Below are 24,723 nucleotides of genomic sequence, written 5' to 3'. Positions count from 1 at the left end.
ATCGAGCGTGAGGCTCAAAGAGAACTACTCACTCAAGAATTGATTCGACAAGTACTTGCCTCAAAATCCGAACCAGCCAAAGATCGTAGGAGTTCCTCAAGTGGCGCAAGCCACAATGCGGATTCCAACCATCCAGTCACAGAGAAGTTCACTTTCAGTAAGTATGATGGTAAGATGGATGCTACGGTTATTCATTCTTGGTTGCATCAATTTAATGCTTATTTGCGACAACTAAGAAGACAGGGAATAGCAAAGCTTTGACGGCAGCTATGTACATTGCCGGTGATGCCATCAATTGGTACCACGCATGGCAAGAGGCAAAGCTAGCCGTGCACCTAGAGGAAGCCGACAAATTCATGCCCCTTTCCTTCAATTGGGCTGATTTCCAAGACAAGCTCAAGGCGCGGTTTCTGCCACCTCAGTACCTCGCACGATTGAAGGATGATTGGCGCGCTCTCAAGCAAAATGGTATGCCGGTTATGTCTTTTTCTAATCGTGTTTTGCAGCTAGGTACCCAATTACGCAAGTCGGATGATGAACGCAAAGAGGCATTCCTTTTTGGGTTGGACGACTATATCAAGTTTGAGTAGAAGTCCTCGACCCAATCGATCTCAACAAGGCGGTAGCGGTTGCTCTCGCACAGGAGATGAAGCACAACAAGGAAAAGCCTAAGGAGAAGAAGACTTCCACAAGTCCTTCACAGACTTCTCAGAACCCTCAGAACGGTGAGAACGGTAAGAATGGTAAGAATGGTAACTCTTCTAACCAATCTTCCAACAGTCTCTCAGAAAGAATTCTTCCAATGAATCTAAGGGTAAGGCTAACACAATTGCTAAACCTAAGCTAACTCCAGATAAAAAGGTAGCACAAGGAATTGTAGGAGGATACATCACGTCGGAAGAGCAAAGCACTTATTCTAAGGAAGGTCGTTGTTTTCATTGTCACATTAAGGGTCACATAAAAAGAACATGTCTTAAGCTTGAATCGAATGAATCTAAAGAATCCACAGAACCCACTTCGTCTGTCAATGCAATTAATGATAACACGAGTGTACCCCAAGTTTCTCATGACCCTCCCATTGATGATTCTCTCATTAAATGTTATGGTCATATGACGAGGCAGCGTTTTGTCATATTGTTTGACCCAGGTAGTATGCATGATATAATCAGTCCCTCTCTTGTTGAGAGAGCTCGCCTAGAAGTTAGTCAAAGATCTCCTATCGAGGTCTCTGGCTTTGTTCCCGGTATGGACGTTGTTTGTAATTCAACAAGCTGCCTTCACTAGAAGATTTATTGTCTCTCCTCTCTCAGGATGTGATATGATTTTGGGCATTCGATGGTTTCGTGATGCTAACCCTCTCATTGATTGGGAGGCTAACACTTTCACTCTCAATGCCAAAAGTGATTCTCCCATTGTCATTCATGGAGAGGACATTGTTCATTCTCCATCTCACATTGCTAATATGCAGGACAAGATTGAACGGATTCATGAGAAGGAGACTCTCTCCGTCTCTTTTTCTCCAAAGCATGACACACAGGATTTGCATGATGATAAGCATGATGATTTGGATGATAATGATGAGCATGATGATTTGCATGATCAAGATGTGATTTCTCACCAACATGATGATTTGCATGAAGATGATGTGATTGTTCACTAGGATAATGTGTTAGTGGATGCTTTTTCTAGCGAAGCTAACCTCGTTGTAGATTCGGTCAATCACGAAGAACCAATCTTGGCTTTCAAGTCGAAGTCCAAAGAACCCCCACAAGACGATTCGATCATTCAGGAAGAACCGATCTTGGCTCTCGAGCCTAGGTCCAAAGAACCCTCACAGGAAGTATTATGTGTTCGCATGATTGATACACACGCATTGTTCGAGTGTTTCATTCGTGATCGTTTCCTATATTTTAGTCAGCGTCTTTATGTGATCCCTTCTCCTAGGCATGACATATTGTACATTGAGCACGTTTCACTCATGAATGAGCACGAATGTATGCGGATTGTTCATGAAAAGCTGAAAAGTATGCATTCAAGGAAGTCGCATTCCATGTCTCTTCCTTGGCATGACACATTTGTAGAAAGAGCACATGAAAGTATGAGCACCAAGCATGGGCATTTCCATTGTGAATTGCCAAAGTTGATTGCTTTAGATCAGAAAAGAACGATTCGATCTCATTGTTTGCGTGTGTGGGGTGAACGGTTTGGCACTCCATCTCTTTGTTCATCTACATTGCATGCACAGTCTATTAGAACGACAAGATTTTTTCCACTCACTTTACATGGAATGGGTATGTTCATGGTTTTGTGTTGGAAATGGTTTCATGAATTTTCAGCCATGGAGATTCTTGAAGAAGAAAGAAGCACAACTCTCGACGAAGTTGAAGCATCGAAGGAGCCACACAAGACTTTGTGTCGCTTTCGGCGCGGCCCAAAGAAGAAGGCATTGCAAACCTTTATAAAGTTCAAGTACCGCACGACCCACACATCAGAGTGGGCCGGCGAAAAGTCCCTTCCAGGATTCTGGATGCTATTGGCGATCTCCCTCGACGCCATACAGTTCGGTACTAGTACCTCACTTTAAAAAGGAGGGGATGTCATGAGACACATCCAACCCTATGTGTCCGTGGACAAGCTACAGCATAACAGGGTTCAGTTCAGTCAAGTCAATCTAGATTTAGAAGTGATCTGGCACTTTTGTGAGTCTATTCGTAGACCGTGCATGCCCAGTCACTTAGTGTCAGTGTGACATGAAACGTTTCTTGGTTTCGATCGTTTTGGGGTTTCGAGGTTTTGAAACGTTTCCTTTCATAACGACAAAAACATGAAACAGATTTCATAAACGACATTAAATTATATATTAATAAAATATGATAAATATGTATACAATGTAGCACACATGACTCTAGACTTTAATGTCCACAAGCGAGAGAGAGAGAGAGAGAGAGACGTGCTCACTGCTCAGTGCTCACTGCTTAGAAGCGACTTCAAGCAAGCACGATCAAAGAGATGTTCAGTATTGATGAAAGTTAAAACACAACCACTAGTTTCATAAATCACACTTTCTATATACCACACGCAGGCTGCAGCGCGTACCCAATTCGTCCGGAATCGTCCCCCAATTTCCGTTCAATAATTTCGCTGGAGTCAGAATTCGCAAGCGGCAACAATACACACTTCGCTACGGGCAGCGTTGAGTTTCTAGTAAAAAAGCCCCAAATTTAAACGTTTCATAAAAAATGCATGTCCGTTTCATGCGTTTCGTCAAAACGTTTCATAGGTTTCGGGGTTTCGGGGTTTCGCCTGCATGAAACGCGTTTTTATGTCACACTGCTTAGTGTAGATGCATATCCTCTGGTAGCACACAGCATTCCCATCACAATCCTTAGGGGAATTTTCCAGTGCATTTAGCCTATTTTACCTATTTTTGACATTTTTCACTTATTAATTGAAGTGACTTTCCAACAAAAGTAGATAGGGCAATTTGGGTAAGAAAATATATAAGCAAACCAAAGTTAGCACTAAATGGCAGAAGAGGCAACAGGAGCCAAGCTCAACAGTCAACTTCTCAAAAGGACCTTGGCGGTTTCCCCTCCAAGCAAGACCCCCATGCTAGCGTTTTGATCCCAGCCTGGTGTTTTTGCATCAACAAGGATCGCCAGCAGAAGACCTTCACTAGCGTTTTGGAAAACCAGCAAGCTGGCGTTTTTGGAACACAACAGTCCAGTGTTTTTGGTCCCATCTTCAACCCTTGCAGATCCATCATATGCAGCGATTTGCAGCCCTAAAAGACCAGCAAGATCAGCCCTAAAAGGAGTAGCAGATTCAGCCCGCATAGACCATCGGTTTTCAGCCTAGAGACACCTCGGTCTTCAGCCCTAATCCTGCAGATTTTCAGCGACAAAGACCCACAGAAACAGACCCCCAAATCAGCGTTTTTGGATTGTAGCAGATTTCAGCCCATAGCGTTTTTGGACAGCAGTAGAAAGATTGCAGATTTCAGCCCTTAGGTCGGTCTCATCGTCACCGCCGTCATCGCAAACATAGCCTAGACTTGCATCAGTCTCATGCATACCGTTTGTACCAGATTGTGCAACCATAAGTAGACCACTCTCGCCGACGAGAGTGGGGCCTTCGGAGGAGGGTTTTACAACGTCTCTGGTGTCGTATCTCTCTTCTCTCTCTATCTCTCACTCTCATACACTTGCACATGCAGTGTCCATTCACTTTGTTTGTGATCATAGCATTTTCTCACTAAGAACGGAAGGCTCTCCCTTCCATAAGAACAAAAGGAACCTTGAGCACAGTTCGGAGCACTCATCTTGAGCAAAGCGTAAACATTCATTCCGCTGCACCTAACCACCACTAACTTTATTTGTTTGTTTCCTTCCCTTGATTTTTAATCCCACAAAAGAGCAGACAGAGCAAACCAGCGACTTCTGGAATTTACTCGAGGTAACTTCGCCCTCCAACCCGATCCCACAAAAGAGCAGACAGAGCAAACCATAGACTTCTGGAATTTATTCGAGGTATCTTCGCCCTCCAACCCGGACCGGACTTTACTGGAATTTATTCAAGGTATCTTCGCCCTCCAACCCGGGATTATTAGCCACTCCCATCCTTACTTCATCGCGCATCGGGCGCGCTCCCGTCTTCACCGCTCATGTCTTAGAGGGCATAAGCCATTAAGATCACTTGCAAGAGAAGGATCCAAGATTTGTTTCAAGCTATTGTTTTTCTCAGAGACAGTACCATGTAGATGACTATAGCTACCAAGCCGCACACTTCCAAGGACTTGGCAAGCTTTCAAGAAAAAAAAAATTTGCCCGAAGTTATATGGTTTCTGACATCTTCCTTCGGAGTGCAACTTCTGGCAGAGTGGGGTATCCTGAAATGCTTGCCATGGAAACCCTAATAGATTATAACTTGAAGCTTCTCGACATCTCCCAGTAGATGTCTCTTCACGATCAGATGACCTTGGAGGTCCAGTGCGATTGCTATCTTGGGACTACCATCGCCGCCAAAGAAACATTGTTTGTCCAAGAGCTGATGGACCATGCTGTGCTCGGCTACGATCCTATGGAATGAACCTAACCCTATATTTTTTATGCAGGTTTCAAGTTGGAAAGTCAGTCGACTTTTCGAGCTCGACTGATGTCGAGATTGCTTTTTAAGTTTGAAATCTGTTTGAGAACTTGTTTGGTGATCCTGTTTGTAATTTGTTTGAAATGGATCGTATCTGTTTTGAACCTGTCTTGGTGCCGATTTGAATTATTTGACTCTGGTTGTAATACTGGTTTCAATGATTGGTGAGTTTACTCCCGGGTGGAGTAGTGAGAAATGATGTTTGAGAATGCTTGTTCATACTCATGGCCCGGATCCTTGTGGTTATTTACTGGGGGAGTATTGTTGTTGTGACACCCGGCCCGGACCTGGATGGTTACGCGGGAGGAGTATTAAGAAGTCTGAGCACTGGTTACTCTCAGCACCTCCAAACGACGCAGCCTGCGGTCTGGGGGGCGTTTGGTTGTAAAAGGCCTCTATATCTCCCGCCGGCCCGGACCTTTTTAGGTTATGCGGGAGGAGTGATGAGGGAGTCGTTGAATATCTCTCGGCCCGGACCTTGTTAGGTTATGCGGGAGGAGTGCTCATCGATGGCTTTATGTTTCTATGTCTTGTAACATGCATATGTAAGCATTTCTGTTGCATTGTGATGTGCCAATTCCTGAACATTCCTAATTGGATGAGATTGACTGGGTATGTAATTTTAGTGCATCAAGACACCCGTGGAAGATCAGTACGGTCTGGGTGTGATGGCTAATTTTACTACACCGAATATCAAGAGTTCCTATCTGGACGAAAGGAGAAGCTAACTCCTTGATCAAAAGAGCCGAAAGGAGAAGCTAACTTCTTAACAAAAAGAGCAAACTGATTCTCACTCGGAACGTCCCTCGGAATGACCCTCGGAAATTTTTGAGCTAACTTGAGTTGTTTTGCAGATATGTTGTAATCCGCGGACGATTACTCTCTTTCAAGAAGGGGAGATGTCACAAACTACTGACGTGTCAAAGCCCTAAAGAAGGGAGCCAACTAGCAGATGCCGGCCGAGGGGCCTAAACCCTAAGAAGAACAAGTAACAGAAGAAGAAGTCCTACCAACTTATGGGGACCCCGTCCGATGGGGCCCCAAGTGACATAAAGGAAATAAAGTAGGACTCACACACACACACAAGAACTTGCAAAGCAGGCTGATAACGTGGCAGATTTCCGAAAATCACGTGGCTGATGACGTGGCAAAATTGTATGGATTTTCGCTTTTCACGCTGGCGGTGCCGAAGTGGCAGGACTGTACGGATTTTTGTAAATTGCGCTGGCAGCTTTTTGGCTTTGCTTTTGGACCAAATGCTTTTGAGTTTGAAGGCTTTTCACTGTAATTTCTTTTTAGGCCAAGGGCCTTAAATATGAGGATAGGGCTCATTCTCTCGCATGCTTCCTAGAGAAGGTGCAGAGTCTGGAGTATCGGCTTGTACTGAGTTGATGCAATATAAAGAAATACCGAAAGGGGTGCCAAGGTTTGGGGCCAATACTCTCTGGGGTGGAATTCCGCCACTCCGTGTCACCTGTCGTCTCTCTCTTTCAGTTCGGTTGTTATTGAAGTGCTAAAAGTTTGTTTAGTCTGTTCTTTTCTATTGGCACGTGGTGCCCATCTTGTGACAAAACCACCTGCAGGCCAACACACTCCAGAATCACTCATCCCAAGAGGGAGCACCCAAAACTGAGAGAGGAGGCTGATATTTATTGATTGTGCTCTATTGTGTGTGTGTGTGTGTGTGTGAGTAGTGGGTGCACGTGATCGCACCTTTAATGAAAAGCTTGCCTTCTTCATTGTCTCATGCAGCGCGATGATTTGCTCTCGTGCATCTCTCTCTCTCCCCCCTTTGCGCATATGGTAATGTGCTCGTCATCTCTCTCTCCCCCCTTTGCACAAATGGTAATGCCCCACTAGTTGGGCTTCTCAGATAACCATGTACAGTTCTGGGGGTTTTATGCGCGTTAACCAAGGCAAGAGCATTCTAAACAGGAACCAGATTAGCTGATTGCTAATCCCCACACATACGCACAGTTCCATCGCGAAGGACTGCGAAAACGGAGAGTTTTCTCGCGTGAAAACTCATCCGATTCACAGAGGATGAAACCGGCCCATAGGGCGGTAGACTTAAGCTTTCACCCGATTCTTTACTTGAAAAGCTTTACTTGACTTTATGACACAGAGGAAAGCTTCACAAATAAACCTGACTGAATTAACCCTTCAAACAAACCACGGCTTGGCAGCTAAAGTGCTCGAGCACATAGCGACACCATATAGGCCCCAAAGACTCGCGCCCCTTTCGGTATTTCTTTATTATTATAAAACTTGGGAGAAAACCTGCAAATTCCTATGAGCTGCCCCGCTTTCACTGGGCCGAAAATGGCCTACTCTAGCCCGATTTCGGCAGCATACCCACAGCAAGAGGTTTTCCCGATGCATACAGACACTTTCCCAAACCTGGCAAGAATTTGCAGCACGCTGAATTCTCTGTTTTCTGCCCCGAAAATGCACCAAAACACTTGTATAGCGATCCCCTCGCTTCCCCAAAGCTCCTGAAAGTATTAGAGATCAATTAGGGTCAAAACCCTGAACCTGCAAAAATACCCAGCAGGCTGTAATTCACAGTTTCGGGCTCCATTTTGTGAGTGCGCGCGTGTGCGGAAGCATGAGAGAGAGAGAGAGAGAGAGAGAGAGAGAGAGAGAGAGAGAGAGACGCTGGATATGGTGACGAGGGGGCGATCAGCCCATGAGCAAAAAACCCGTACAATGATCAGATGATCTCTGTGAGATGAGTGTGGAAGTGGTTACTCCCCTGCCCCTATAAAAAGGTGCCCAAGGGGAGGTAGAGCAAGGCCTGATAAAAATCCCCACGACCCAACAGAAAAATGATATACGGAAATATATGAGGGCGCCCGGGAAAAGAGGGCGCCCGGCCCCAAACTCGGGCCACCAAACCAGGAGCAACCTAGACTATGGGTGGCCAGCCAAGAGACATACTAGCAGTACATGTATGCCCTAAACCTGTGAAGCAACAGAGTGGTGTAAGTCTAACACCCCCTCTCAGCACCATATGCTCAAGAAACCGCATGAAGCCGAAGATGTGAGGCAAATGATGAAGATGTCTACTGCAATGTCTGCAACAGTCTCGGGTGTCCCAGCCGCCGAGAAATCTCCATGGTAAAGTGCCGTCACGAGCAGTGTAGCAAACTACTGTACTCCGCCGATACAAGGTGAAGATACTGCGTGAAGGTCCCAAACTGAGTGTGAGAACGACTCCTTGTCGTAAAAGAAGTGCAATAGACCTGCAAGTGTCCTGCCCAATAGGATCTGTGGGTGTCTGTAGTCAAACCGTCTGGAGAAAATGGAGAAGCCCAAGAACCGTCATGAGTATGACCGGAAGCCTGTCAATGCATGAACCCAGTGTGGCCAAGTGTGTAAGGTGCAGCGGAATGAATGTTGTATTTTCTCAAGATTAGTGATCTATATTTACTCAAGGTTCCTTTTAGTTCTTAGGGAAGGAGAGAGCCTTCCGTCTTTATGGAGAGTGCTATGATCACGAACAAAGTGAGTGGAGATTGTGCGTGCAAGTGTATGAGACTGAGAGAAGGAGAGAGAAGAGATACGACACCCGAGAGGTTGTAAAACCCTCCTCCGAAGGCCCCACTCTCGTCGGCGAGAATGGTCTACTTTTGATTGCACAAAGGTGTACAATGACGATGCAATTGGACTATGCCGATGACGACGATGGTGGTGACGACGACGACTTGATGGCTGAAATCTGTGGTCTTCTATCTGCTGAATTTCGGGGTTGTCTTGGTGGCTGAAAAGGACTGTTTTACTGCTGTCTTTATGGCTGAAAATGACGGGTTCGTCGAGGTTCCTATAAGGATGAAAAACACTGAAGTCTGGCACTTTCTGGCTGCGTTTTTGGGTCACTGTCGCAGGCTGAAAACGCTGGAATTTGCAGGTTTTCCAATGCTGAAAATGGCAGGTTTACTAGCGTTAGTAACTTGCTGAATTTGGCTGATTTTTTGCTGAGTCCAAGAACGCTAAATTAGCTGAAGTGGCTGAGTCCAAAAACGCTATTGGCTGAAGTGGCTGTAGGGGGGAAAAACGCCACGATGCTGACTTTGCTGGCGAGGGTTTGCTATGGAAGAAAACGCCAAAGGGGGGCAGTGGATGGCGATGCTAAATGCTGGGGATGGCTCACCAAGGGATGACTTGGGGAGGTCTTGTTGAGAGAGGGAGGGAGCACCTGCTGCTTGGGGAAGCCTGTTGTGCTCTTGGCTCATCTGCCCTATTGTGCTAACTTGGGTCTGCTTATATATTAACTTACCCAATTTGCCCTACTGAGTACCCAACAAAAGTCACTTAATAAATAAGTGAAAAATGTCAAAAATAGGGAAAAATAGGATAAAGTCACTTGAAAATTTCCCAAACTGACTCTGATGGAATCTGATGGAAATGTTGATGATCATGCTGTGTGCAACCAAAGGATATGCATCTATGCTAAGTGACTGGGCATGCACAGTCTACGAATAGACTCACAAAAGTGCCAGATCACTGCTAATCTAGACTCGACTGGACTGACTGAACCCTGATCATGCTGTAGCTTGTCCACGGACACATACGTTTGGATGTGTCACGTGACAAAGTGGCTAAACTGTGTAAAACTCCAAGAAGGCCAAATGTAGCAATCTGCGCCGTAAACTCCTCTGAATCAAGGAGAGCCAGACTAAACAGTCTGCAATGTAGAAGCTACCGTAAGCTGCAACAGTCATCGGGAGACCGCACATACCACCTCCGAATCAAGGAAAGCCAGACTCAACAGTCTGCGCTATGAAGGGCCTCTGAGAAGAGGTGTGGTCAGACCAAGCTGTTTGCATCGTAATCATCCTGTATGAAGAAGGGAAGCCAGATTGAGAAGTCTGCGCTGTGAAGATCCTTTGAGAAGAGGAAAGGCCAGACTAATCTGTCTGCACCATCTTGCTTGTATCTCCTGCCTCCAATCCTCCGGTGTCAACCAAAACAGAATCCACGCCAACAACGCCACCAAACCACATCTCGGTGTGACTCAATGTAAATGAGTTGGGAGTGGCCTACTGCCCAGGTCGGGGGATAAGTCTGCTGGAAGGTTACAGAGGGTGATTGTAAGCAACTCTGAAGGTAGAAATCCAAATGATGAGGAGTGTAGAAGAGCAACTGTACTACCATCCAAGCCAAGCTCCGGGTGACTCCGGATGTAGTCACGTAATGATGGCTGACCTCCCGCATCTCGCGGGTAACTCTCCAAGAGAGTCCAAAGCACTAAAGTCCCGCTCCAGTCTGTAGATCCAAGCAATGAACCTGTCCAAGAAGAGATCCAAGATCCTCTCCTAAGTCCATGTAGATGCTCCTATGTAAGCAAGTGATCTGATGTGTCTGATGAGCGCCCGGCGGTGTGTGCAAGTGAAAGAGCACGCGAGGAAGTGCAGTGTGTGTGCAGAGAGGGGAGGCGAAGAGCAGCAGGAGAGGAAGCGCTAGCAGAAGAAGAGGGAGAGAGAGAGAGCTCACGTTTTTGGAGAAAACTCAATAAGTGAGTTTTGGGTTTCCCACTTTTATTATAAGTGACCTTTAAAAAATGTGTCCAAGTTCAAAAGTATAAAAATGTACAAAAAGGGGTTATTTAGGCCTTTAACCCAACAACCTCACACTTAAAGGCATAAATGGCGCCTTTAAGCTACGTGACTCCCACCATCTCTATGCATAGATGATGTTGTGCTTTGGGTAAGCACTTAGTAAGAGCATCGGCTGGATTTTGTGATGTATGGACCTTAACCAATGTAATAAGGCCATCCTCAAGCACTTCTCGTATGAAGTGATACCGCACATCAATATGCTTTGTGCGTGCATGAAACATGGCGTTCTTTGCCAGACATATGGCACTCTGGCTATCACAACCAAGCATAGGTGCCTTGGCAGGCAAACAAAACTCACTACATAGGCGTGCTAACCAAATAGCTTCTTTGGAAGCTTCAGTGGCTGAAATATATTCACCCTCCGTCGTAGACAATGCAACAAATCTTTGCAATCTAGAACACCATGAAACAGCACCTCCCGCAAGAGTAAATACATAGCCACTTGTGGATTTCCGTGTATCCACATCACCAGCCATGTCAGAGTCACAAAATCCTTTCAATTCCATTGGTCCTTTACCATAGCAGAGGCATTTGTTTTTAGTCCCTTTCAAGTATCTCATAATGGACTTCACTGCATCCCAATGCAACCTGCCTAGATTAGCCATAAACCGGCTCACAACTCCATTGCATGGGCTATGTCAGGCCTAGTAGCAACCATAGCATACATAAGTGAACCACAACCTGAAGCATCAGGCACACTTTGCATGTCATTGGCTTCTTCCTTTGACTGGGACAATCATCCTTGGAGATCTTGACATATGGCTGTAGTGGCACACCAAGAGGCTTTGCTTCAGCCATGTTAAATCTGTCCAGCACCTTTTCAATGTACTTTTCTTACGACAAATACAATAGGCGCTTGTCTCTTTGCCGTGTAACACGCACTCCAAGTATATGTTCAACTGCCCCAAGGTCTTTCATTGAAAACGCAGATTTCAGCTGCCCTTTAAGAGCATCAACAGTGCTTCTTTTCTTTGCAGCTATCAACATATCGTCTACATAGAGCACAAGAATGATAGGGCTGCCATCCTCATCACGTTTGGTATACAAACAATGGTCTGCATGGCTTCTTTTGTAACCATGTTTAAGCATGAAGCGATCAAACTTCTTGTACCACTGTCTACATGATTGTTTCAGCCCATACAAGCTTCTATTGAGCATACATACCAAATGTTCCTTGCCAGGGATGACAAAACCCTCGGGTTGCTTCATGTAAAGCTCTTCTTCCACATCACCATGCAAGAAAGCGGTACGTACATCCATTTGGTCCATTTCCAAATCAAGAGCAGCCACAATGGCAAACAATACACGCAAAGTGGTCATCTTCACAACAGGAGAGAACACTTCCTGAAAGTCTATGCCCTTGGTTTGAACATATCGGGGTCATATCGACTCACAGGCTGTCTTTGACGAGTAGACCGCCTCACCCAATGATCCACATTATCAGGCAATGGGTTTACATCAGGTGGCACGACAAAATCATCAACAATGGGCTGCTGTACATCATTTTCAGAATTGTTTCTTGGCTGCAAATGCCCTTCAGGAGCCTCAATTTGCTGTCCAACATCATCTGGCTCAAACACCACTGGATCATCTACATTTTCAGCCATTTGTGGTGCATCCTGAGGGTCAAAAATAGGCCTAACAGGTGGCTGGTCATGCTGAAATTTCACCCTTTTATGGTCTTGCTTTGAGGCACAATTGTTTTGAAGCAGCCTTGCCTCATTAAAAACAACATCCCGACTGCGCACAACCCTTTTGAGCTGAGGTAACCAAATCCTGTAACCCATTTTGCCTTCTTCACCATATCCCATGAAGAGACCTTTAATGGACTTCGCATCTAGTTTACTCCTCAACTCTAGTCTTACATGCACAAAAGCTTCGCAACCAAAAATGCGTAAGTGATCATATGAAGCAGGCTTGCCAGACCAAACCTCTTCAGGGATGTCACCTTTCAAAGACATGTGAGGGGATCGATTGCATATATGCACTGCAGTTTTCAAAGCTCCTCCCCAAAATCCATGAGAGAGATTAGCTGTGGACAGCATGCATCTCACCCTCTCACAAAGTGTCCTATTGAATCTTTCAGCCACACCATTAGAAGAGGGGCTGTATGGCACAGTAAGCTCCCTCTTAATGCCCAAATTTTGACAAAACTTGTTAAATTCAACACTTGTGTACTCCCCCCCATTGTCTGTACGCAAGCATTTTAGCTTTCTACCTGTTTGGGTGGTGACAAATGTATGAAATCTCTTAAACGCAGCAAAGGCTTCATCCTTAGACTTAAGCAAATAAACCCAAATTTTTCTAGAATGATCATCAACAAAGGAGACAAAATAACATGCACCACCCATAGACTTAGTAGGCATGCTACATATATCAAAATGTACAAGATCAAGCACACAAGATTTACGAGAGACACCAGAGTAATAAGAACGCTTTACTTGCTTGCCATATTGGCATTCATTACAAAAATCAAGCTTTGTGCCTTTAGCATCAAGCTTGTTCAAAGTACAAAGCTTAGAAAGGCCCTTTTGGCTCATATGGCCAAGCCTCTTGTGCCACAATTCCATGTGAGAGTTAATTTCAGCCAATGCAATAAACTTACCCAACACGGCCTTTCCATGCATGCAGTAAAGTGTCCCTTTCTTTGTGCCCTTTACAATCAGCATTGAGCCTTTAGTCATTTTCCATGACCCTCTCTCAAACAAGATGCTGTAACCATGCATATCCATCTAACGCAGACAGCAGACTCTTCTTGATTCCCGGCACATATCGAACATCATGCAAGACAAGCTCATTTGTGCCATCTATGGAGAGATGCACAATGCCAATACCCCTCAATGGAACATACATGATTGTTTCCAAGGTATACATGGCCACGCTTGCCTGCATCAAAAGTAGAGAAACACTCCTTGATAGGAGTCACATGAAATGAAGCACCGGAATCAACAATCCAAGTCTGGGACAATGCATCATTGACAGTCAACAAAGCATCAATAAGATCACTCTTGGTGATTTGCATGTCCTGTGAATGAACATTTAGAGAGGCATCAAAGTCATAAGCATCATCATCTAACAAAGTGGCACACAAGATGTCCTCTACATCTGACAGCTCCTCAATCACGACACTAGAAGCCACATTGGCCTTCTCTTTGTCCTTTGAGCTATCCTGTGCATCTGCCTTGACTTCTTTCTTCTCTTTCTTTTTGTCTCCACCATTCTTTTTCCTTTCTAACTCAGCTTTATAGTACCTACAATCGGGTTTCTTGTGACCCTTCCTGCCACATTGATAGCAAGTCACATCACCCTTGACTTTGCTTGCATTTCCCCTTTCTTTACTCTTACTCTTACTCCTTTGTGCATAAGCATTCTTCTTTTCTGTCCTGCCTCTAACCATGTTGGCAGAGCTGTATCCCTCTCCACTTACTTTCCTCCTGATTTCTTCATTCAAAATAGAACCCCTAACACCATCAAAGGTCAAATTGGGGTTATTAGACAACGAAACCACCAAAGTTTCCCATGACTCAGGTAAGGTCATAAGCAAGAAGATAGCTTTTAGCTTATCATCAAAAGGGGGCAAGCCAGAATCCTGTAACTGCGACAAAGTACCTGCGAACAATGACAAGTGCTCTGCCGCGCTCTTGGACTCATCTAGTTGCATGCCAACAAGCTTTCGCATCAAGTGCACCTGGTTGACAGGCGTTGTATTTTCATACATTCCCTTTAACTTCTCCCACACATCAAAAGCAGTCGTGAGACCTTTTACATCAATGACGGTCTCATCTGTCATGGCCATTTTAATGTATGTAATGGCCTTCCTGTTCATACTAACCCATGCTTCATCCGTCATATTATGTGGCTTCACCTGTTCAAGTGCCCCTTTGCAATCCTTAAGAAATAGGATTCCTTGAATCCTGTCTTTCCAAAGATCAAAATCTGTAGCATCGAACCTCCTAATCTCGAAGAGGTTCTTCACATCCGGAGAAGATGAGGCCATAGTTGCACGAAATAAGAGGGATAATACGCTGAATTTTTGGGCAAAATGCACAAAAATCGGAGTATAGCCTCACAGAGATGTGCACTACAACTCCAAATGGTCACAAGAGCAATTTGGGGCTTAATAGGTCGATTTGGGCACAAAATTCAATTTCTGAAATTTACGCATAGGAAATTTCAGCGAGCGAATTTGTGCTCCAAAACAACAAATTTAGTTGTTTTTAGCCTCAGAAGACATACATAAGGCTAATACACAGCCTTTAGAAGCATGTAAGCACAAAAGCCCCAATTTGTAGCATCAAAATTGCATGAAATTGAGCCACAAATGGTCATACATCGACAAAATTTATCAAATGTGCGTAGATTGCATCAATTTGCACTTTCCCCAATGTAATCGCACCATGAAAAATCTGAAATCTGCTTAAAACACCTATTTTAGGGCTTATTTTTCAGCAATTTCAGGGTTTTCGGGTAGCGGGGACTTAGCAAAAGTATTCCCACACCTTAATACATCATTTGCAAAACCTGCATTTTCGCTGTCATAACCTGTAATTTCCTGTTTTTGACCTAATTTCAGCCTGTTTTAGGTCAATTTGGGTTGCCGAGAGCTCTCTAGTGTCCGGGGACGAGTCCTTTGGCGACGAAATTGCAAAATCTCGCGAGAAAGTTGACCTTCTTGGCTGAAATTCAGCGTTTGCAGGTTTGTGGGCAAACCCTAATCGGGCTCTGATACCAATTGATGAGCGCGCGGCGGTGTGTGCAAGTGAAAGCACGCGAGGAAGTGCAGTGTGTGTGCAGAGAGGGAAGGCGAAGAGCGGCAGGAGAGGAAGCGCTAGCAGAAGAAGAGGGAGAGAGAGAGAGAGAGCTCACGTTTTTGGGGAAAACTCAATAAGTGAGTTTTGGGTTTTCTCACTTTTATTATAAGTGACCTTTAAAAAATGTGTCAAAGCATAAAAATGTACAAAAAGGGGTTATTTAGGCCTTTAACCCAATAGTGTCGAGGTCAAGTGGTAAGTGTCTATCCACCCAAGATGGTGGTGTCTTCTCTGGGAATGTCAGAATCCCATATGCCATGAGCATGGCCATATCTCGTGTGAGCTCCTTTGATGAGTGCATATAGCAAACCACAAGTCACCACCCCCTCTAGACTACGAAACCACCGAATGATGGCTGGAATGAATGGATCTCCCAAGGATCGTACGCCCGTAGATGATCAAGCCGATGTCGAAGATATCGTGTATTGCAGTAGTCACTTAGAGACCCCATTGACCACCACCGGATGGTGTCCTAGCAGGTGGTAACTTTATCCTTTGTGAAAAACACAAACCATGTGGCTGTTGTCCACCCAAAAACGCAATTGTGAGGTGATGGGCTGAAAACAGAGAAAAAACAGCAAGGTATAATGGCTAAAATCTGATGGAAACGAAGAGGATTGTTGCTAGCAAAGCACCGGATGCCAAGCCGGGTAGGATGCAAGATCTGTGGGTTAGGCCCAGCGCCCCAAACCTGTCCTGTGCTGAAAACGCAGCAGCAATCAAAAATCGCAGCAAGGTCCAAAAACGCAGATCTGGCCTAAAAAACGCTAGGCAGATTCGGTGCCGATCTGGGTGCAATTTGTTGCCAGGAGGGTGGCGCTTGCAATGGGAGATGCAAATCTGGGCTTGCAGAGCAAAAACGCCAACAGCATGCAAAAACGCTAGATCTGCAAAAAACGCTGGCTGATGTGATCCCTTGGGAGGAAGAACCTGATGCGGAGATGCGCCTTGGATCACCGAGAGCCTGAAGCTACTGATACCATGTGAGTGCACGAGTGCGGAAGAGAGAGAGAGAGAGAGAGAGAGAGAGAGAGAGAGAGATGCTGGATATGGTGAAGAGAGGGCGATCAGCCCCCCTTGACTACCATGAGCAGAAGACCCGTACAATGATCAGATGATCTCTATGAGATGAGATGTGTGGAAGTGGTTACCCCCCTCGCCCTATAAATAGGTGCCCCGAGGGGAGGTAGGGCAAGGCCTAATAAAAATCCCCGCGACCCAACAGAAAAATGATATATGGAAATATATGAGGGCGCCCCTACAAAGAGGGCGGCCGGCCCCAGACTCGGACAGCCAGACCAAGAGCAACCTAGACTATGGGCGGCCAGCCCGGAGACATACTAGCCGTACATGTATGCCCTAGATTTGTGAAGCAGCAGAGTGGTGTAAGTCTTAACACGTTTCGCGTGCCGGTCGCATCCGTAGCAAGCCCTCGAGCTCCCGCACCTGTAGGGCTACTTGCCCTTTGAATCGGACTAGATTTCTCGCGTGAAATCTCTTCGAATTCACCTGTACCTGCGAGGATTAGCAACTAGCTAATCCAGTACTTTTGCAAGAGGCTCTTGCCTCGGCAATCGCGCATGAACCCACACAACTGTACATACAAATGAAAAGCCCTCGAGCAAGGCATCACGTTTTTGTATTCAAAGGGGGAGAGAGATGCAAGAGAGTGGAATCATCACCCTACATTAGACAAGGGAGAAGGCAAGCTTTCCATTAAAGCTATGATTACCTGCACCCACTACTCACACACGGTAGTTTTCTTATTTGCAAAATCAGCCTCTTCTCTCAGTTTGGGCACCCCCTCTTCATGCAAGAGTGGCAAATTCATCTGGAGCCGCCATGTGTCCAGTTTGCCTCTTTGAGTTAATTTCCTAGTATCCACCGACTTATAAGTGTAGCGAGGGGCCTAAATGACTTTTAAGTAAGCCTAGACACCCTTTTACTACTCGGATTCCAGTGCTGACTGGCCCGACCATCTTGTGGTGACCTACCCTTCTCGACCGCGGGTGAAACTCTCGACCGTCGACCGTTTCACACTGGCCACACAATGTCCAACCATTTGTGACTTCAAAAAGAGGGTCCCAAAAATTAAATAAAAATTAAACCAGCAACTAAGGTTAGTGGTTGCCACGACCTCGTGACATACCCCCCTCTTGAAATCGCAAACGTCCTCAATTGCATGCCAAATATACATGCCATAGATGATTTAGTGTGATTAGCACCCTTTTCATCATCACATGTATCCGCAGGAAAGGTCATGAAACATAGATACAAATGACTTAATGAGACCATACTTTTGTCATCTCGCCTACGATAGAAGTGAGCATAATACCTTTAGCATTTATAGAGCAGTGTCCACTTCTATTGCACTGAATCCGTATGTACATTTGATGTGCTAGCTTTATCATTACCCCTCCTTTGAGCACGTTGAGTTGGGGCATACGTAGGCTGTAACCCAAAGGCCTCAAGATAAAGTTGCAATACATTTGGTGACTCTACCAGTTCACACTCTTCCATCCACTTTACATCCATAGGTGGATAGTTCATGAACTTCACCAAATAGCGTCTTGCAACCTGTCTCTTAACTTTTCTTTCCTTATGTGCCAAAACTGCTCAGGTACCAAGATCTCATCAAGTTCCTCAACTTCTAGTTGATCCTCATCTGGCATATCTTCTGGCACACTCAAAAGGTGCCTTGCATGTTAACGAATGCACCGTAGCATACTCAAGCATGGGTAGATATTGTTCCCACTTGCCCTTATTATCTGAGACATAACACTTTAGCAGATCCAAGACATTAGAATTAGCCTCCTCGGATTGCCCATCAGTTTGTGGATGAAATGAGAATAAAAACTTGAGCGTGGTGCCTATGTTTTCAAACAAGCCTCTCCAAAACAGGCTCGTCATACGAGGATCACAATCACTAACAATAGATTGTGGCATACCATGGTACTTTAAAACATTGTACATAAACAACCGTGCCATCTGATCAGCTTTTATCTCAGGAATAAAATGGGTCTGCTTGCTAAACCTGCAAATAATGGTCCATATACCATCATTCCCTGTTCGCATTCTTGGAAGATCAAAGATAAAATCCATAGCACTGCTTTTCCATGGCTTATCTGGAATAGGCAGTGGTTGTAATAACCCTGGTGCCTTTTGCCTGTCAAACTTGACCTTTTGGCAAATCACGCATGCTCGCACAAAGGCATCCAAAGAATGTCTCAACCGCTTTCATTGTTGCTTCTATACCACGATGCCCTACATACAGTGGGACATGGCTTTCTACATAACTTTATGTCACAATGGCCTAGTGACACATAGTCTACCATGCATCATCATAAAACCATCCTTGAGGAGTAGTGCTTATGGCGTTGCCCATCTTGCAAGTGTTCAAAGATCCTTGCAAAATCTTCATCAATAGCATATTGTTCCTTCATGTCATCGAGCTCATGATGATAAGGAATTGACACAATTGAAATTTGTTGTCAGGTGTAGCGGAAGAGAATAAGGATTTGTCGGATCTAGTACCCCGCACACAAACACAAGGGACACTTCACTTCACTTGAAAGAACTGAACTGAACTGAAAGAAAGAGAGAGAAACGAGACGACACAGGGATGTCGGGTCCCAACCTTCAAGGTCCCCTTTGCTCTGTTGCCAAAGCAAGTACTTTCTTTATTATTGCACAATGCTTATACAATGACTAAATGTTGAGATGTTGATGCTAAGGGGTACTGACGATACTGAAGTTGGGTACTGAATTCATACTACTGGTGCTGGGAAACTGAGAGGTTCTATGCCAACGACACTAATGTCGACGACGGGTATTGCGGGTTCTATGTCGAAGACGGGGAGGTCGACGACGAGGTCTATGTCGACGGAGATGAAGTCGACGACGAGGTACTAAGTTGTCTTTGTCGACGACGATGAAGTCGACGACAATACTGTGTCGAAGACGGTGAAGTCGACGAACGGAAACTGTGGGTTCTATGTCGACGACGAGGAGGTCGACGACGAGGTGTATGTCGAAGACGATGAAGTCGACGACGATTCTGTGTCGAAGACAATGAAGTCGACAACGGTTCTGTGCCGAAAACGGGGCTATGGCTGGAACCTAAACACACACGTTGGCTTGCTGATTTGAAAACGCTGGTTGATATGATCTAAAAACGCTGACTGGTCTGATCTAAAAACGTTGGTTTGAACTGCTGAGAAAACGCTAGGGAGCCTGAGGGTGCTTGCCGGTCAGCTGCGGTGCCTGCCCAAATAAGAGGATATTCTTGTCAAGCTTTTTCGCGATCAATGTTTTTTGGGTAAGATTTCATGGAAAATCGAGTAGCCTCACCTCGAATAGAGCCCGAACATGTGTACCTCTCATTGAGTTTGCAAGCAACATAATTGTAACGAGAATTCGGATGGTATTTCTCATTTCGTTTTGTCGAGCAAAAAGTAATCGAAATGTAGGGTAGAAGAGCCAGTATAGAGACGATGAACTTCTAAGCCTTTAATCTGTAGTTATACTACAAGATTTTGAGCACTGCTTGGTATTACAAGGTGAGGTGGAGTGAAGCACCTCTCCTGTGTCGTTTGTGAAGCAACTTCCTCTGCATATTGCGCAGTTCATCGTCTCTATGACTCTTCTACCCTACATTTCGATTACCTTTTGCTCGACAAAACGAAATGAGAAATACCATCCGAATTCTTGTTACAATTATATTGCTTGCAAACTCAATGAGAGGTACACATGTTTGGGCTCTATTCGAGGTGAGGCTACTCAATTTTCCATGAAAAACATTAATCGCAGAAAAACTTGACAAGAATATCCTCTTATTTACTTTTCTAAGAGGAGCAATGAGTAAGGGGTACCCACTTGTACAAGTGAGATCTTAAGGAGAAGAATCTCGAGAGATACTCTCTATTTCTCTCTCGATGACTCCCTAGCTACATGGCTTCCCCTTGAAGGCCTTTTGCCTTATGCAAGATGTTGATATGGGTCAAAGAACTCACAATGTAAGGGCTAAGAGAAATCAGCCCAATCCATATACTGCCACGTCAACATCCGTATAGTCTAGCCCACAATTTGGAAGATCGGGCTATGTGTCTCCACAGTTGAGAGCTTAGACTCTCAAGACTCAATTTTAGGGAGAGGGATCTCCCAAGTTCCATCAAGACAAAGATCAAAATGGAGTGCTGGAATATAGCCCCACCTTCCGGTTCATGTGCTTCACCCCCTCCCCTACATCAATAGCTACATGGTGGGATAGCCCGCATTTTGGCATATTTTTTCTCTCCTTCTCCTCTAACATGTACAATCTCCCTCATCCACCTCACCACGTGCAATCTTCCCTCTTCCACCTTCCTTGTTGCAGGTGACCCTCTGAGGGGTCCCTAGGTAGGACACCGTGGGAGGACAGAGAAAGAGAGGCCTTCTTTTGTGAGAGCCTGCCCCTATGTAGCTAGTCCCTAGTATTGGCTCCACTTTTGTGCATGAGTAGGTGAGTTGTGAGAGAATTTGTGACAGGGTGAGAGAGGTGTTGCACTATCTCATTACAGGTTTTCAGGTCACCCAGGTGTCTTCTTGTCAGCTGCAAGCCGATGGGCTGCAAAATGAGCACTTGTCATGCTCATGTTATGATGGCAAGCTGAATGAGCTTTAAAAATATCTGTTTTTATAAAAATGAACTCCTTTACCATTTTGTTGAGCACTCGATGCATGTATGAGAGCATGCGGAGTGCTTCTGTTTGCTCTGTTAAAATGCCTTCCGAACGAACAATCGAGCAGACCTCTCTCTCTCTCTCTCTCTCTCTCTCTCTCTCTCTCTCTCTGTGTGTGTGTGTGTGTGTGTGCGCGCGCGCGCGAAATCTTCCTCATGCCCGTACAATCCATGTGGACCTCTCTGCGTGCATTGAGTAAACGTACCTCAAAGCCCTGCATGGAGAACCCCTGCAAATTGCTTCGTCTACTCCAGTTGCACAATGTAACGTTGCCCGTGCGTGTAGGTAGACAGTAGAAAATTATAATACTTCGGATGTATGTTCCATGTTTGTAGGAGCATTGTGGGCTAGCGGCTAGCCTATTGGACAATCGCGATAAAATAATTTAGGAAAGGACTCGGAGTCACTATATCGAAGTCCACTCTTAACAAATTTCACTCCAATACTATGGAATATTCTCCTCCCCGACTCCCTTACTTCATATATGCGCCCTCTGATCTTCGGTGTGCTCCGTCTAACTGTCCTAGCTCCTTGAGTCATGCCGTATTGCACTGCCCTCCTCCTACTACTACCCTTGCCCTAACAAATACAAGCCCTCCTCAGGACAACGCCCCTTGCTCCACACTCTCTTTCCCTCTCTAGCCGTCACAAGCAAAGAATTCTCTCCATGCAGGCTTTCCCTAACGTAGGTCGTGATTCCCCTCTCAGGCAAGCCTTCCCTCACACATGCCATGGTTTCCTCTCACAAGCCTTCCCATTCGCGGCTTGTGAAGCAACACAGCGCCGCAGACTCAATTTGCATGGCACACACACACACACACACAGAATTCGCATTGCATTTTGAGAGAGATAACCGGCATTTCATTTTGAAAATGCAAAATGAAACAAGAATCTTCCCTAATTTGCTTCAATTTGCATTTCTAAACATTGGTATCACCTACTTAACACTTGCAAGATGTGTCAACAAGAAACCGTTTTACGGAGCATTTTCAACAATTGGGGGCCGGGGGGGAGGCAATTGGTTGTGTGGATTCATTATAAGGACATGGTGATCTTCTCTTTTGAGTAAAGATTGTGTGATCTATAATACAAAGAGCATGTCCAATCATGAGAAGGTATAAGCCCTGAGTATTTTGTGCATGCAAAATTTTGTCTTTGTGGTGTGAGCATGACTTGTGAATATTCATAACAATAGTGGTTTCTAAAGCAAATAATTCTTTTGACAATGAGCAATCCTAGCCATCTTTTGTCACACCTTTTAAATTGACACACGATAATACAATCAAGTTTCCATATCATTGTCTTCTTTCACAATGCTTGTCTAAAAGAAGTGGCACAATTGAACATTGCAGACCATATAAACATATCAAAAACTGGGTTGCATTTGTACAACCGTATAATGAAAATTATATGTATTATTTTGAGTAGGTGCTACGATTTTTGATAAACAAAAGAAGAGGAGAATCAAGACAAATTCTCCTCAAACTTTGAGGAAGTCTCGATTGCAGGCGCACACAGAGAGAGAGAGAGAGAGAGAGAGAGAGAGAGAGAGAGAGTGCTTGAGGAGTTTCCTGTCCAGGGCGTCATCTCTTGGAGTTGAAGGCAAGGTGGCGTGCGAAGCGGAAGGGTGGGCGAGGAGGCTACGAGCGTAAACTTTTTTTTTTATGCAATGGGATGAAGCGAGGCCTGCGGCTCTAGTGGTTAGACGAGAGCTCATAGGGTCGGAAACTTCTGCTTGAGTGAGTTTGAGTTCTCCCATCTTATTCATTTTACTAGGTAAGGGTAATAAGATTCCCTTGAGATGTAAGAAGGGAATCTGTGAGATAAATGAATATAATAAGAAGAGAACCAGTAGGCTTATCTCATTTTCAGTGTAAAACCTATAATCGAAAGAATTCTCCGATCAAAGAACCGTATAATATATAGCCTCTTCGATCGGAAGAAGCGAATGTAGATTGTCAGAGATAGAGGAGACAAAGCAAGCAGGTATAATTCATTTTTCTTTTTCTTTTTTTCTTTTTTGCTAATTCGTGTTGTACTAGATGTTCACCATACATAATTAGTTTGCAGGTGCGTAGGACTATTCCGAGGTTGTGTCGACATAGTCACACTCCTGGAATAGATGGACATTAGAGCTTTGTCTATTAGTTGTGTAGACCAATCGGTCACACTCCAGAGAGAGCCATAGGGAGTTTAGAATCCCACTCGTGTTGTGTAGAGGTTCCTTCCTCACACTTCAAAGATTGGGTAGGAGTTTGTCACTTCTTGTTGTGTATGAGAATACTCACACTTCAAAAGTTGGCAAAATATACAAACATATCTAGAATCTTGCTATCCAATATAGTTTACTTTACATGCTAGAGACAAAGCTAAACTATAGTATAAATGAAGTATACACATTGCCACATTTGAAGAGTGAATAATTAAGTTTAACTTTCTCTTCATCTACAAATGTACCAATGTTTATATTTTGTTTGCAATATTGTTTATGGATTCTTTTTACATATTCAACTCACCTAAGCAATAGTACCAAATAGTGAGTGCTAAGTTGAAGCTTTGCTTCTCTTTTCATCATTATCTGCTACTTGCAATAGGTGAGTAAAGATATACTCTTTATGTGTTTTTGTAACTATGATATGTAGCTTTTTTCCAGATGTGATGATTAATGGTTTGACCGATGCGTTGTGTTAGAGATTTTTCCACACTTCAATAGTGACCAGATTGATTATTTAATCTTTCAATGTAATAACTAAGGATGCTAGAACATAGGATCCTCCTCCCAACCCCCCATTATATAGGCGGGCTCCTAGCCCCTTGCCCTATACGGATCCCCTGTCCACACTGTCTAGCCCGGCCCTTAGCCATAGTCCATGACCGCCCTAGTCCTTAGGTTTGGGCCTTGCCCCTACAGAACCCTTGTCCTGACATTACTCTCCCTTCAAGGAAGAGTTTTCGTCTTTGAAAACACAGGTAGTAATATCTTCTTAAGAACACTAATGTTTTCTTTATTGACTTCCCATACGTGGGCCAGTTGTCTGTATGACCAATAATTGGTGGAGGGAGGAGGTTCAATGAAACCAAGAGCAACGTCTTTATTTTCAACATTGTTGTCCTTTGGCAACCACTTGTATCGGATTGGCAACTCAATTTTTAACTCACTTGAGTACTTTAACGGAGTAACCACAACTAAAAGATGTCTAAAGACATAACCAGTTTTCAGACTTTTGAAAGAGACTGAAAAAATGCAAGAAAACCTTGGCACAACTATCCATGAATTTGTGAGCTAGATTTACAACTCACGTGAGTATTTTGAAAAGCTCATATCTATTGAGGGACATAATAGGGGGTGTCCTCATGTTAGACTTCTGAACATTTTGGACACAAAGAACTACATGTTCACTCCTAATGAAGGTTACCTGCCAACGT

The 24,723-nt window shown here is 44.6% G+C and overlaps 1 protein-coding gene across 2 annotated transcripts in view; it reads right to left on the bottom strand.

Annotated features, from left to right (window-relative positions):
• LOC147454141 (uncharacterized) overlaps nt 1-21,659 on the bottom strand; it is a 32,894-nt gene extending 11,235 nt beyond the window's left edge. For both annotated transcript variants that reach the window (XM_086516168.1, XM_086516169.1), the window contains exon 1: nt 21,503-21,659. The gene's annotated coding sequence lies outside the window, so the exon portion shown is untranslated. The remainder of the gene's footprint in view (nt 1-21,502) is intronic.
• Nucleotides 21,660-24,723: the final 3,064 nt, after the last annotated feature.

Source organism: Adiantum capillus-veneris, chromosome 7 (genome assembly GCF_014529385.1).
Source record: "Adiantum capillus-veneris isolate H3 chromosome 7, ASM1452938v2, whole genome shotgun sequence".
NCBI classification, from domain to species: Eukaryota; Viridiplantae; Streptophyta; class Polypodiopsida; order Polypodiales; family Pteridaceae; genus Adiantum; species Adiantum capillus-veneris.
This window is presented reverse-complemented; position numbering and strand designations above follow the sequence as displayed.